At 42.4% G+C, this 11,462-nt stretch overlaps 1 pseudogene; it reads right to left on the bottom strand.

Moving 5' to 3' along the window:
- Positions 1 to 2,582: 2,582 nt before the first annotated feature.
- LOC129490285 (armadillo repeat-containing protein 8-like) lies at positions 2,583 to 4,559 on the bottom strand (annotated as a pseudogene).
- Between the last annotated feature and the right edge of the window lie 6,903 nt (positions 4,560 to 11,462).

Raw genomic sequence — 11,462 nt, forward strand, 5'->3', positions numbered from 1 at the left:
TTTTTTGTTTGTTTGTTGTTGTTTTTTGTTTGTTTGTTTTATAGAGACAGGACATGTGCCACCGAGATCAACTAACTTTTAAAAATTTTTATAGAGAAGGAGTCTTGCTATGTTGCCCAGGCTAATCTTGAACTCCTGGCCTCAAGTGATCCTCCTGCATTGGACTACCGAAGTGTTGAGATTATAGCCATAAGCCACCATGCCTGGCCTAAGTCTAATGTTTCTTTCTTGATTTTCTGTCTAGATGATCTGTCCGTTGTTGAAAGGGGGATGCTGAAGTACCCTGCTGTTATTGTATCACAATCTATCTCTCCTTTTAGATCTAATAATATTCATTTATGTTAGGGTGCTTCATGATATATTATTCATAATATTATATATTCATCATATATTAGGGTGCTTCAGTGTTGAGTGTATATATATTTACAATTGTTAATCCACTTGTTGGATTCCTTTGTCATTAGATAATGACCTCCTTTGTTGCTTTTTATAGTTTTTTACTTAAAGTCTATTTTATCTGATAAAATGTCTGCCTCTTTTATCTTTTATCAGGAGTATGAGTACTCCTGCTCACTTTTGGTATCTGTTTGCAGGAAATATCTTTTTCCATTCCTTTACTTTCAGTCTATGCTTGTCTACCAGTGAGGCTAGTCTCTTGTAGGGAGTATATAGTTGGGTCTTGTTTTTAAATCCATTCAGGAGCTCACTTTAAATTGGATAATTTAATCCATTTATATTCACGGTTATTATTGATAAGTAGGATGTACTCCTGCCATTTGATTGTTTTCTGGCTGTTTGGTAGATTCTTTTTTCTTTTCTTCCTCTCTTACTGTTTACCTTTGGTTCAGTGGTTTTCTATGGTATTAAGCATTGTTTACTTTCTTTTTCTTGTTTGTGTGTCTGTTTTCTTTTTTTTGTAGTTATTATGGGGCTAACACAGAGTCTTGTAGTTATGATAGACAACTTTAAGCTGATAATAATTTAACTTTGGTTGCATAAAAATACTCCATACTATTGTTCTCCTTCCAAAATTTATATTTTCATTGCCTTAATTTATATCTTTATTGCATGTTCCTTAGCCACTAATTGTAACTCTTATTGACCATTTTGACTTTTACTTTTCATACTAAAGCAATGAAAGATTTACATAGCACCATTATAACACTGGGGTAGTATCAGTTTGATTATGAATGTACCTCTACTGGTTATTGATTTTTAGCTTCCAGTTGCAGCACTCGTTTAAGCATTTCTTGTAAGGCTGGTCTAGTGGTAATAAATTCCCCCAGTTTTTGCTTATCTGGGAAGGTCTTTATTTCTCTTTCATTTCTGAAGGATGAGAGTTTTGCTAGATATAGTGTTCTTGGTTAACAGGGGTTTTGTTTGGTTTGGTTTTTCAGCACTTTGACTGTGTCATCCCATTCTCTCCTTGCCTGCAGGGTTTCTGCTGAGAAATCTGCAGAGATTCTAATGGAGCTTCCCTTATATGTGACTTGATGCTTTTGTCTTATAGCTTTTAGAATTCTTTCTTTGTCTTTGATTTTTGGCCATTTGATTATAATGTGCCTCAGAGAGGATCTTTTTGGGTTGAATCTAATTGGGGATCTTTGTGCTTCCTGGATCTAGACGTCCATGTCTCTCCCAAAACTTGTAAACTTTTCAGCTATAGTCAAATAGGTTTTCTGTGCCTTTGTTTATCTCTTATCCCTCTGGCATTTCTATAGTACAGCTATTTCTTTGCTTAATGATTTCCCTTAAGTCACATCGACTTTCTTCATTCCTTTTTTTTCAGGTTCAGACATGTATATATTTTTTACTTACAAATATTCATCTGACCAAAATTCAGCATAACCTTTATTGAACACTTAACAATTGTTTTGTATTTAAAATAACATTTCATTCCAACTTGATATAATTCAGTAAAGTTTTTATACAGCAAGCAATGCTTAAAACCTGGAAAATCTGTAGAAATGAGATTTTCACACAAAATAAGAAAAGAAAAATGTGAGGTATACTTCATACACACATATACATTCATTCTGGCCTATGTACATGCACACACACACACACACACACGCACACCTGTGTGTTCACACAGACATATTCATTCTCACTCACAAAGTGGCTGCAGCATAGGCAAAAGGTTGTAGGTCCAAAGGAAAATGATTGATTGTTCTAATAAAGAGTCCATATAGCTAAGAAAAAACTAAAACAAAACATAGTAGTCTTCTGAGGAAATTACTACCTCAAAAAATGTTCTGAAGGTGCATTTGAGATCTAAGCCTACTAAATTACTTTTGCACAACAGCTCCCTGCAGTCCAAGGCAACTTGTGCAAATAGAATAAATCAAATGAAACTAGTTTCTGTACTTTTGTTTTTTTTTTATTTTGAGACGGAGTCTCGCTCTGTCACCCAGGCTGGAGTGCAGTGGTGTGATCTCAGCTCACTGCAACCTCTGCCTCCCGGGCTCAGGCCACTCTCCTGCCTCAGCCTCCCGAGGAGCTGGGACTATAGGCACCTGCCACCACGCCCAGCTAATTTTTTGTATTTTTAGTAGAGATGAGGTTTCGCCGTGTTAGCCAGGATGGTCTTGATCTCCTGACCTCGTGATCCGCCTGCTTCAGCCTCCCAAAGTGCTGAGATTACAGGCATGAGCCACCTGTGCTTTCTTAAACAAGGATGTAGGATGCTCACAGGTGCCTAGGGGCACTCTCATCATGCCAGGTACTGCTGCAGTGCCATCTTTGCCTTGTCACAAAGGTCTGAATCTGGTGGCTGACTCAGTTTATGTAGAATATCTATGATGCCGATGTCTCATAATTTATCCTGGCATTCTTGTGAACCTTCCTCTTCATTCCATATGAGGTTTGATATACAAAAAATAGCTGGAAGCTGCAGTTTGACATGTGAATGGTCCATGTAATATTTGATTTTCTGAAGGATATCATCATTGGTCATAATACATTCTTTTGCTGTTGTCTCATCTTCTCTATTGGCTAAGATGCACAGTATCTACTCTTTTACCTTAAAGTTATGTTCCCCTTCGAGGATAAGGATGACAGCTTGCATAATTTGCTTTCCATGAGTACTCATTATTTTATTATATGAAGCCAGGTCAAGAGGAGATTTCTAAGAAGTCCCAGTGTCTTCATCAGCACATTCAAATCTGAATCTGATAATAACCAGAATAGCCGTTCAGTACTCAAGCTTTGTAACATGTCTGGTTTTATTTTTTGTTCAGCCTGAAATGCCATATTCATTAAAGCCCAAATTCTGCTCACTCGTAAAGCAGGATTTTCACTCTGGGTTAATCCACAAAGTAGCTTTACAACTCCTGATTTTAAAATTGACTCTTTCCTTGGAGAAAATTCAAGAAGATTATATACCGTGGAAGATGCTACTACTAGGATTTCATCTGGTGCATTTTGTAAAACCTTCATTAAAGGTTTTCACAGAGTGTGATCCTAGAAACTGTTTTGAAGCTGCTGCACAGATCTGGATAAACGGTGCAAACATCTGACAGCAGGTAACCAGGTAACCTCACCTTGACACTAGACTCAGACAAGCCAGTCACAATTCAGTCCATCATACTTTCAGTCTCAGGGCTTTTCTTCTGAATGTCTTCATCATTTGCTCTAAGAGAGTCGTAGAGATTGAATGCAGCCTGGCAGAGTTCATGAGCATGTTTTAAATCATGATCAAGCCTTTTAATATCAGTGATGGCACTCAATGACTTGGGATACTTGAAATAGTCAGCAAACATGGCAATGAGGTGATCAGTTACACTAGGGATTCTCTGTAGCTCAATATCTGGTTCAGTCAGATAGGCAAGTGTCTCAGCTCCTTTAACTCTCTCCTCTAGTAATCTCTTCTTACTGCACATTTGAACCAAATAAGGCAATGTCTTTAATACATTTGTTATCTCTCTGAATTGCTCCAGCTGTATACGTGTAAGTTGAACATTTTACTGATGTAAGCTGCATCTCAATATGCTTATCCCTCTGTAACATCGTCACAAAAATCTGTGATAACAATTCTCCATCAACCAAAACATTTACCAGGGTAAAACTGAGAAACATTTCAGTGCTTGCATTTGAACTTTGTAGAAGAATGAGGTTAGTAGGTGAGCAATATTCTTAACTGCACCACAGCTAAATAAAATTGTTTGATGATCTGGCGCCTTTACAGCAGTGTGAGACGATCCGACAGATGTACTCCTGGATATAGTGGAACCTGCTAAGCAGTGCCATGAGGTGCGGTGTCACTGTGGCATCTGTAAACAGTAGCTCCTTTGGAGTGACAGGACTGGAGAATTCCAGTAACTTTCATTCATACTCTGAAAGGAAGCTCATGCAGATTGGGGTCTCCAACAGGCACACCATCTTGAGCCTTCCCGCTTGACTGCTCTCATTCTTTTTTATTCTCATTTTGTTTTATTTTTTATTCTCATTTTCTTTTCTGACTAGGTTATTTCAAAAGACCTGTCTTAAAGTTTCAGAATTCTTTTTCCTCCTTCCTCTTATCCTCCTTTTCCTCCTCTTCCTCCTTCTCCTGTGGTCTGTTGCCAGCCCCATTCTGCTTCCACTTCTTGTACTGTGGGTATTGAGCACATCCTGAGTGCTCCTACAGTCTGTGGCCATGTTGGCTGATGCCTTTACTCTGATCTAGTCCCAGTTGCTCTCTATCTTTCAGGGTCTTCTGGTAATTTCCATGTCCCTGATAGAGCCCCTTCTCGCTTTCTAGTATGGTTATGCATTCTCTCTTTCTCTTTCTCCTTCCTTCCTTCCTTTCTCTCTCTTTCTTTCCTTCCCTCTCTTTCCTTCTTTCTCTTTCTTTCTTTCTTTCTTTCTTTCTTTCTTTCTTTCTTTCTTTCTTTCTTTCTTTGTTTCTTTCCTATCATTTTGAGGGTTTTGTATGGGTTGAGGAGACTGGTATATATACTCTGTTTACCTCCTTAAAAGCAGAAGCCTGACTTTTACAGTTCTATCACATATCTGACAGTTTGGGTCTCATCCACCCCCTCCCCACCACTTATCAGATATTTCAGATCCATGGTTAGACATAAATGTGGAGCACTGGCATTTTAAAGACTTACTGGGGAATATGCCAAGCTTGTGGAATCCCCAGAGGAGTCCTCTTCTCTGAGACGTCTGAGGGAACAGTAGGTGCTGTCTAGGGAAAGAAGGTCAGCAGATGGCTCGCTGGCTGGTGGATGGTGTAGGAGTTGGGAAAAGCATGAACAAAAATGTGGACATATATGATAGAGTGTGTTGTGGTGGCCTTGTGGAGATCAGAGCAGAAAGAACAAAGTGTGGTGGGAGTCCCAGAAAGGAGGCATCTCTCTGAAGAGAAGCCATAACACTACTGCCATGTGTTTTAGACATGAGACAATGACAGTCCTGCCCCGCAGATAGTGGGGGCTGGAGAGAACAGAGTCTGCAGCCTGTAGTCCAGTAATCTCTCTCCTGCCCCAACAGCCCGGCAGTGGCTCAGGTGTGAGCTGATGTTTCTTGACCTTGACTAATGCTAATTTCTTGTGAAGGATGCTTTAGTCTCAGGGCCCCTCACTCACACAGGACCTTTCCAAGGCTCTGGGAGAGTGGGAAGAATGCTGATTAGGTGTTTACATGGTCATATGTCTCCCTTAAAATATGAAAAAGTAAGACATTTTGTAGTATTACTTTAAAAGCATGCCCAAATTATATAAGCTTTGAGCCCCACAGAACTGGATTCTGCCCCTAAATGAAGGACTTAGTTTCAGTTAGCAGAGAAGTTGGATAAATAATCAAGCTGGAGAAAAAAATATGAAAGATTATTCCACTTAGGGAAGACACACTACAGGTGAGCAGCCTTGGCTCTGAGAAAGTGAAGTTTAAAAAGATCAGATGGTCTTAGCGGATGGTCTTAGGCCAAACTTCTTGACAGTGATGTTCAAGACTAAAGGGTGAATGACAACAGCAATGACTGATGATATGAATGTGATGGTTTTGGCCATTTTGCAGGACCAGGAAGTTAAATGGCACTTCTACCAGCTCAGTGGACATGGAGCTCTTCCTTCATTATTCCCTCATCCCATCAGTAAGTAAAGGCAGGGGAAGGGTGAGGAGGGCAGGAAAGGGCAGCTGGGCTGCTGCCAAACACAGATTCCCAAAGAGACCTGAATAGGTCAGAGGAAAGAGATCAGCTGAGTTTCCTTCTAAAATGTCTCACATTATATACCAAAAATATGGCAGAAGAAGGCTTTGCGGGCCCGAGAATCAGGCGTATGGACTTTTAGGAGAGTGAAACAGGCTTTTCCAATGAAGTAATGATGGCTCTGAGGTCAATTGGAAGATGTAGTTAAGGATATCGCAGACAGAAGGGGAGAGCACATGCAGAGGCTCTGGGGAGGGAGGGAGAAGGCAGAGTGGGAAGAGCTGAGAAGTTCAGCCATGGCTGGAGTGAGGAATTGAGGCAGAGAGGTCTGGGGAGGTGGGCGGGGCAGGCCAGGCAGAGCCCTTTGGGGGTCTGTGTTCAGTTTTGCCTTCATTGTAAGTACAGTAGGAAATAATGGAAGTGTTTCCAGCATGAAGGTGGTGTGATCAGATTTATGTTTCTAAATGATCTCTCTGGTTGCAATGCGGAGATCGAGTTGGAGGTGGGCAAGAGATGAGGCAGGAAGACCAACTGGGAGACTTGCAGGGATCCAGGTGAGACGTGATTTTATCACATCCTAGATGATGATGTCAACTCCAGAAGTTCAGGAGGTGAAAACAATAGGACTTGTAATGGGCTGGATAGGAAGGTTAGGGAGAGGGGGAGGTTGAGGATGACTTAGGTTTCTAACTTGCACAATGAAAGGATGATGGTAGCTGCCATTTACTCATTAAGGAACATTAGAAGAGATCCAGGTTTGGGGCAGATATAAGACATACTTGGCCAGGCACAGTGGCTCCTGCCTGTAATCCCAGCACTTTGGGAGGCTGAGGCAGGCAGATCACTTGAGTCTAGGAGTTTGAGAACAGGATGGGCAAAATGGCAAAACCTCATCTCTACAAAAATTAGCTGGGGGTGGTGGCACGTGCCTGTGGTCCCAGCTACCCAGGAGGCTGAGGTGGGAGGATCAGCTGAGCCTGGGAGTTTGAGGCTGCAGTCAGCCGTGATTGTGCTACTGCACTCCAGCGTGGGTGACAAAGTGAGACCCTGTCTCAAATAAAAAGACGCATACTGAAGCTTTTGATAAAAGCTTTGAGAAGCTTTCAATACATTAAAAAGAAATATCTACTGTGTAGTTGGCTAAATAGTTTTGGAGCTCATGGCAAGGTCAGGGCTGGAGATTCAAATTTAAGTCTTCTGCATATTTATGGTTATTAAAACATGGACATGAGTCTAGGCACAATGGCTCACACCTGTAATCCCAGTGCTTTGGGAGGCCAGGGTGGGAGGATCACCTGAGGCCAGGACTTTGAGACCGGCCTGGGCGACATAGATGAGATCACCAAGAGAAGACCAGGTAAGATGAGTAGCCTTTGGTTGGACTGAGCTATAAGGAACTCTGCAGCAAGGGCTGGGGTAAAGAGTGATGCAGCAGAGAGTGCTGAGAAATAATGGGGAAAAATCAAGAAAACATGGTTGATGAAGGCCTAGGGAAGAGAGTACTCAAAGAGGAGGGAATGGTCAACACTGTAGAATGCTGCTGGGAGATCAAGCTAGATTTGGACTTCAAGTATACATGGGACCAAGCCACAAAACGGTCATCAGTGACTTTGGCCATAGCTGTTTCAGCAGAGTGACCAGGGTAGAAGCCAGATTTGGGGGTTGAGGAGCCAGTGAGAGGTAAGGGAATGGAGACACAAGTGTAGACAGTTCTCAAGAAGTTTCTGGTAAACGCAGGAGAGAGAAAGAGCATCAAGTTTGTGAGAACATGACTGAACCCACAGAAAAGCAGCAAAGAAGGCTTTGCAACCTGGCAGTTATTACTGCCTTTTGACAGAACAGGAAACTGAGGTACAGGAAAGTGAAATCTCCCTCTCAACCGGGATGTCAGAGAGACCAGATCTGAACCTACATCTGTTCAGGGAAACAAAAGGGAAGGCTCAGTACAGAACATTCTGGTAGCTCAAGGGTGCATGCAGTCAGCCCCCTGGCTCTGGAGTTTGAGGTGTCGCTAATGTTCTGTGCACTCTGCTAACCCACACATTTGTTTTCAGGGAGGGTCAGAGGCCATGCTGAGAATGAACATGCCCACTCACTCTCATCCTCTCTTCTTACAGCTCTTCATCATTTTGATCTTGTCCTTCCTCCAAAGACGAGAGCACTGTAGACAGAGAGATGATACCTCTTACCTGCTGGGGAACCGCTTTGCCATTTTCATGTGAGTTGAGTCAACCCCTAAAGCTTGGGGTGCCCTGTGGTTGGAGCCAATGCCAATTATGAGGTCAGATAGCTACCAGGACCTCTCCTCCACTTCTACCCCACTGTGCACAGCCCTGCCCCTCCATGCCCCAACCCAACCAAAGCTCTCAGAGTTCAGAATTGGTTTCCAAGCCATTGCAGCTGTCAGCACCCAGGGCTGCTCAAATATGCTTAAATCATCTCACAGAGACACAGCCTACCATGGAAAAGACCTTCCCACACTTGAGACTATGGCTACCTCAGGAGGCAGGAGGGAGAGAGCTCCCTGTGAATGGAGACAGCAAAGCTTCTTGTTAGGATGGCAGCATGGGTCATGCACCAGGAGAGCTTTCAGAGCTTTTCTAGCTCTGCCATTTTGAGTCTCTGCAGCTCATATCACGTTCTTTCTTGAGTTCTGATTGTTCGTATCTCTGTTTCATCACTTCTGATAATCATCTTCACCATCATGCAGTTAACATTTATTGCACACCATCTGTGACCCAAGCACTGAACCATTTGCTTTGCCTACATTATTCTGACAAATCCTCTTGCCAATCTAGCATGGCAGAAGTTGTTATCCTCATGCAATGAATGAGGAAACTCAAGCTTAGAGAGGTTAAGTGACCTACCCACGGCCACACAGCTAACAAGTGACAAGACCTTTAGCCCAGATCAGCCTTATATTCTTTTGAATCCCCCCAGTGTTATAACCTGAGCAGGCTCAAGCTGTGGACATGCTGAGGTCTCAGCCAAGGGCTCTGGAGAAGAGAGAGAAAGCACAGATGTCAGAACTGAGGCATGGGGTGACCTGAGCTGCAGGTGAGAGATTCATTCTGGATACCACCCATTGGGGCAATCCGTACTTTCCAAGCTGCCAGGTCTGAGACCCATTGGTTGAGGCACAGAAAGAGACTGAAGCTGGTGGATAAAGACCTTCAGTTCTGCCCTAGACATTTAGCATGTAGGGGCTGGCACAGGACTTTATAAAGTAGGAGGTCCATAGCAGTTACATTCAACTACTTTGAATTACATGGATAATGACACAATTGACGTGCTCCCTGGCTACTTTCCCACCTAAACCCCTGCTTGTCTGATAATTTTGGCCCACTATCTTCTCCGAGCAATAACCCCTCACGTGTGTGGCACTCTGCAGGTGATAAAGCAGTTCATCATTTGCTGTCCACAATGAATGTGATAGGGGCAGAGTAGGGGATTCTGTCTCTGTTTTAAAGGTGAGGAAACTGAGTCTCACATAGCTCTTAAGTAGTAGGAAGTAGTGTCCAGAGAAACTATATTTTTTGTTTGGCTTTCAAGCCCAAGCCTGAGATGTCCTATAAGCAGCATTCCCAGCCTCAGCATCATTGATGTTTTAGGTTGGATAATTGTGCTGTGGAGTTCTGTGCATTGTAGGATGTTTATCCTATAAGCAGCATTCCCAGCCTCAACGTCAATGATATTTTCGGTTGGATAATTGTGCTGGGAGATCCTGTGCGTTGTAGCATGTTTGGCCTATAAGCAGCATCCGCCAGCCTCAGTGTCGTTGATATTTTAGGTTGGATAATTGTGTTGGGGGGGTCCTGTGCATTGTAGGATGTTTTGCAGCACCCCTCACCTCTACTCAGATGCCAGGAGCGACACTCCTTCCTTCAAGGTGTGGCAACCCAAACATTACTCCATGTTCCCAAGAAGGCAGAATCACCCCTGGTCGGGAACCGCTGCTGTACACCAATTTTCTTCAACTCACATGGGCATAGGTAATTCTAGAATTATGTTTTCACATGGGCATAGGTAATTCTAGAATTATATTTTCTTTCTTCAACATTTTCTAACAAACTGTTGCATCTTGTTCTTCATCACACTGAACTGTGACTGGACCTTGACATGTCCAGATCTTCCCTGCCCTTTAGAACTGACAACCTCATGGAACTCACTAGACTCAGAGGCCCAAGGCAGCTGGCCTGGGGAACAGTGCCCAACTCTTCCCCTCCCTCCTGTAGGAAAGGGAAGGAGACAAATGAGCTGGATGTAGAAGCCAGCAGATTTACACTATTTCTGGGAGAGGGACCCTGTATTAATTCACTGGAAAAATGAGTTAGTGCCTTTTGTGCAAGGAGCGGTGGCAAGGCTTGTGCTTAGAATACATCACAGCCTTACTGTGACACAATGGCTAAGACACAATACATTTTGCCCCCATATCAATGACTTTGTCATCCTTATGAAATATGCCTGTCAATGGTACTGAACTGGATGGCCATGAGATATTGTTCCCCAGGATCTCTGTAGAATGTACTGACTTACATGGACGTTAAATTGCTCTGCCAGACTTGCTCTCAGGATTCTCATAGGACTACATGACACGCTTTTATGGAGTTCGTCATCAAAGCAGTGGGCCATTCTGTTGTTATTCATCCAACTTCGGTTTCCTTCTCATTATTCTTTTATGAGACTTCACAGTTGATTGATGCTTATTGGAATACATTTTGGCTGAATTTCTCTTCCATATGTTTCATTTGCTCATTGAGGAGAAACATCATATATTGTTTTTATAGCCTATAATGCACCATTTATATTTAATATTTTTATAATTAAAATATTCATTGAAACATTTAAAATTCTGACTTAGTCATCATGTTTTTAAAGAGTGTAAATGTAGTAAGATCTGTGGTTCAGTATAGACACCCCGTATTTCTCATTGGCCTGTTGGATCCATGCTGATTTTTCAAAGGGAGGGTTTCTTTTTCTTTTCAAATAAAATTTGGTTAGGTGCTAAATTGTTGTAAACATCTTTCTTTTGTGAAGCTCAAATCTGCCTTCTGAAATTGTTCTCTGGTCCGTTCTGTTATTCTCTTTTAATGCAGTGACCCACAGATATGCTTTCTTCCTCCATTTGAGCATCCCACAATTATTCAAAGCCAGCTCTTAGGTCACTGCTCAATTTCAGATCTTCACTTGTATGTAATACCTCTGGTTTCTTCAACTATTCCTTAGGTTAAATGATATTCAGATGCCCAACTCTGCCTGCTGAAATCACACCAATTCTCCCAGATGCAGCGAAAATGCTGGTCATCTCCTCCATGGACTCCTCCCTGGT

The sequence above is a fragment of the Symphalangus syndactylus genome, chromosome 9 (genome assembly GCF_028878055.3).
Source record: "Symphalangus syndactylus isolate Jambi chromosome 9, NHGRI_mSymSyn1-v2.1_pri, whole genome shotgun sequence".
Classification (NCBI taxonomy): Eukaryota; Metazoa; Chordata; class Mammalia; order Primates; family Hylobatidae; genus Symphalangus; species Symphalangus syndactylus.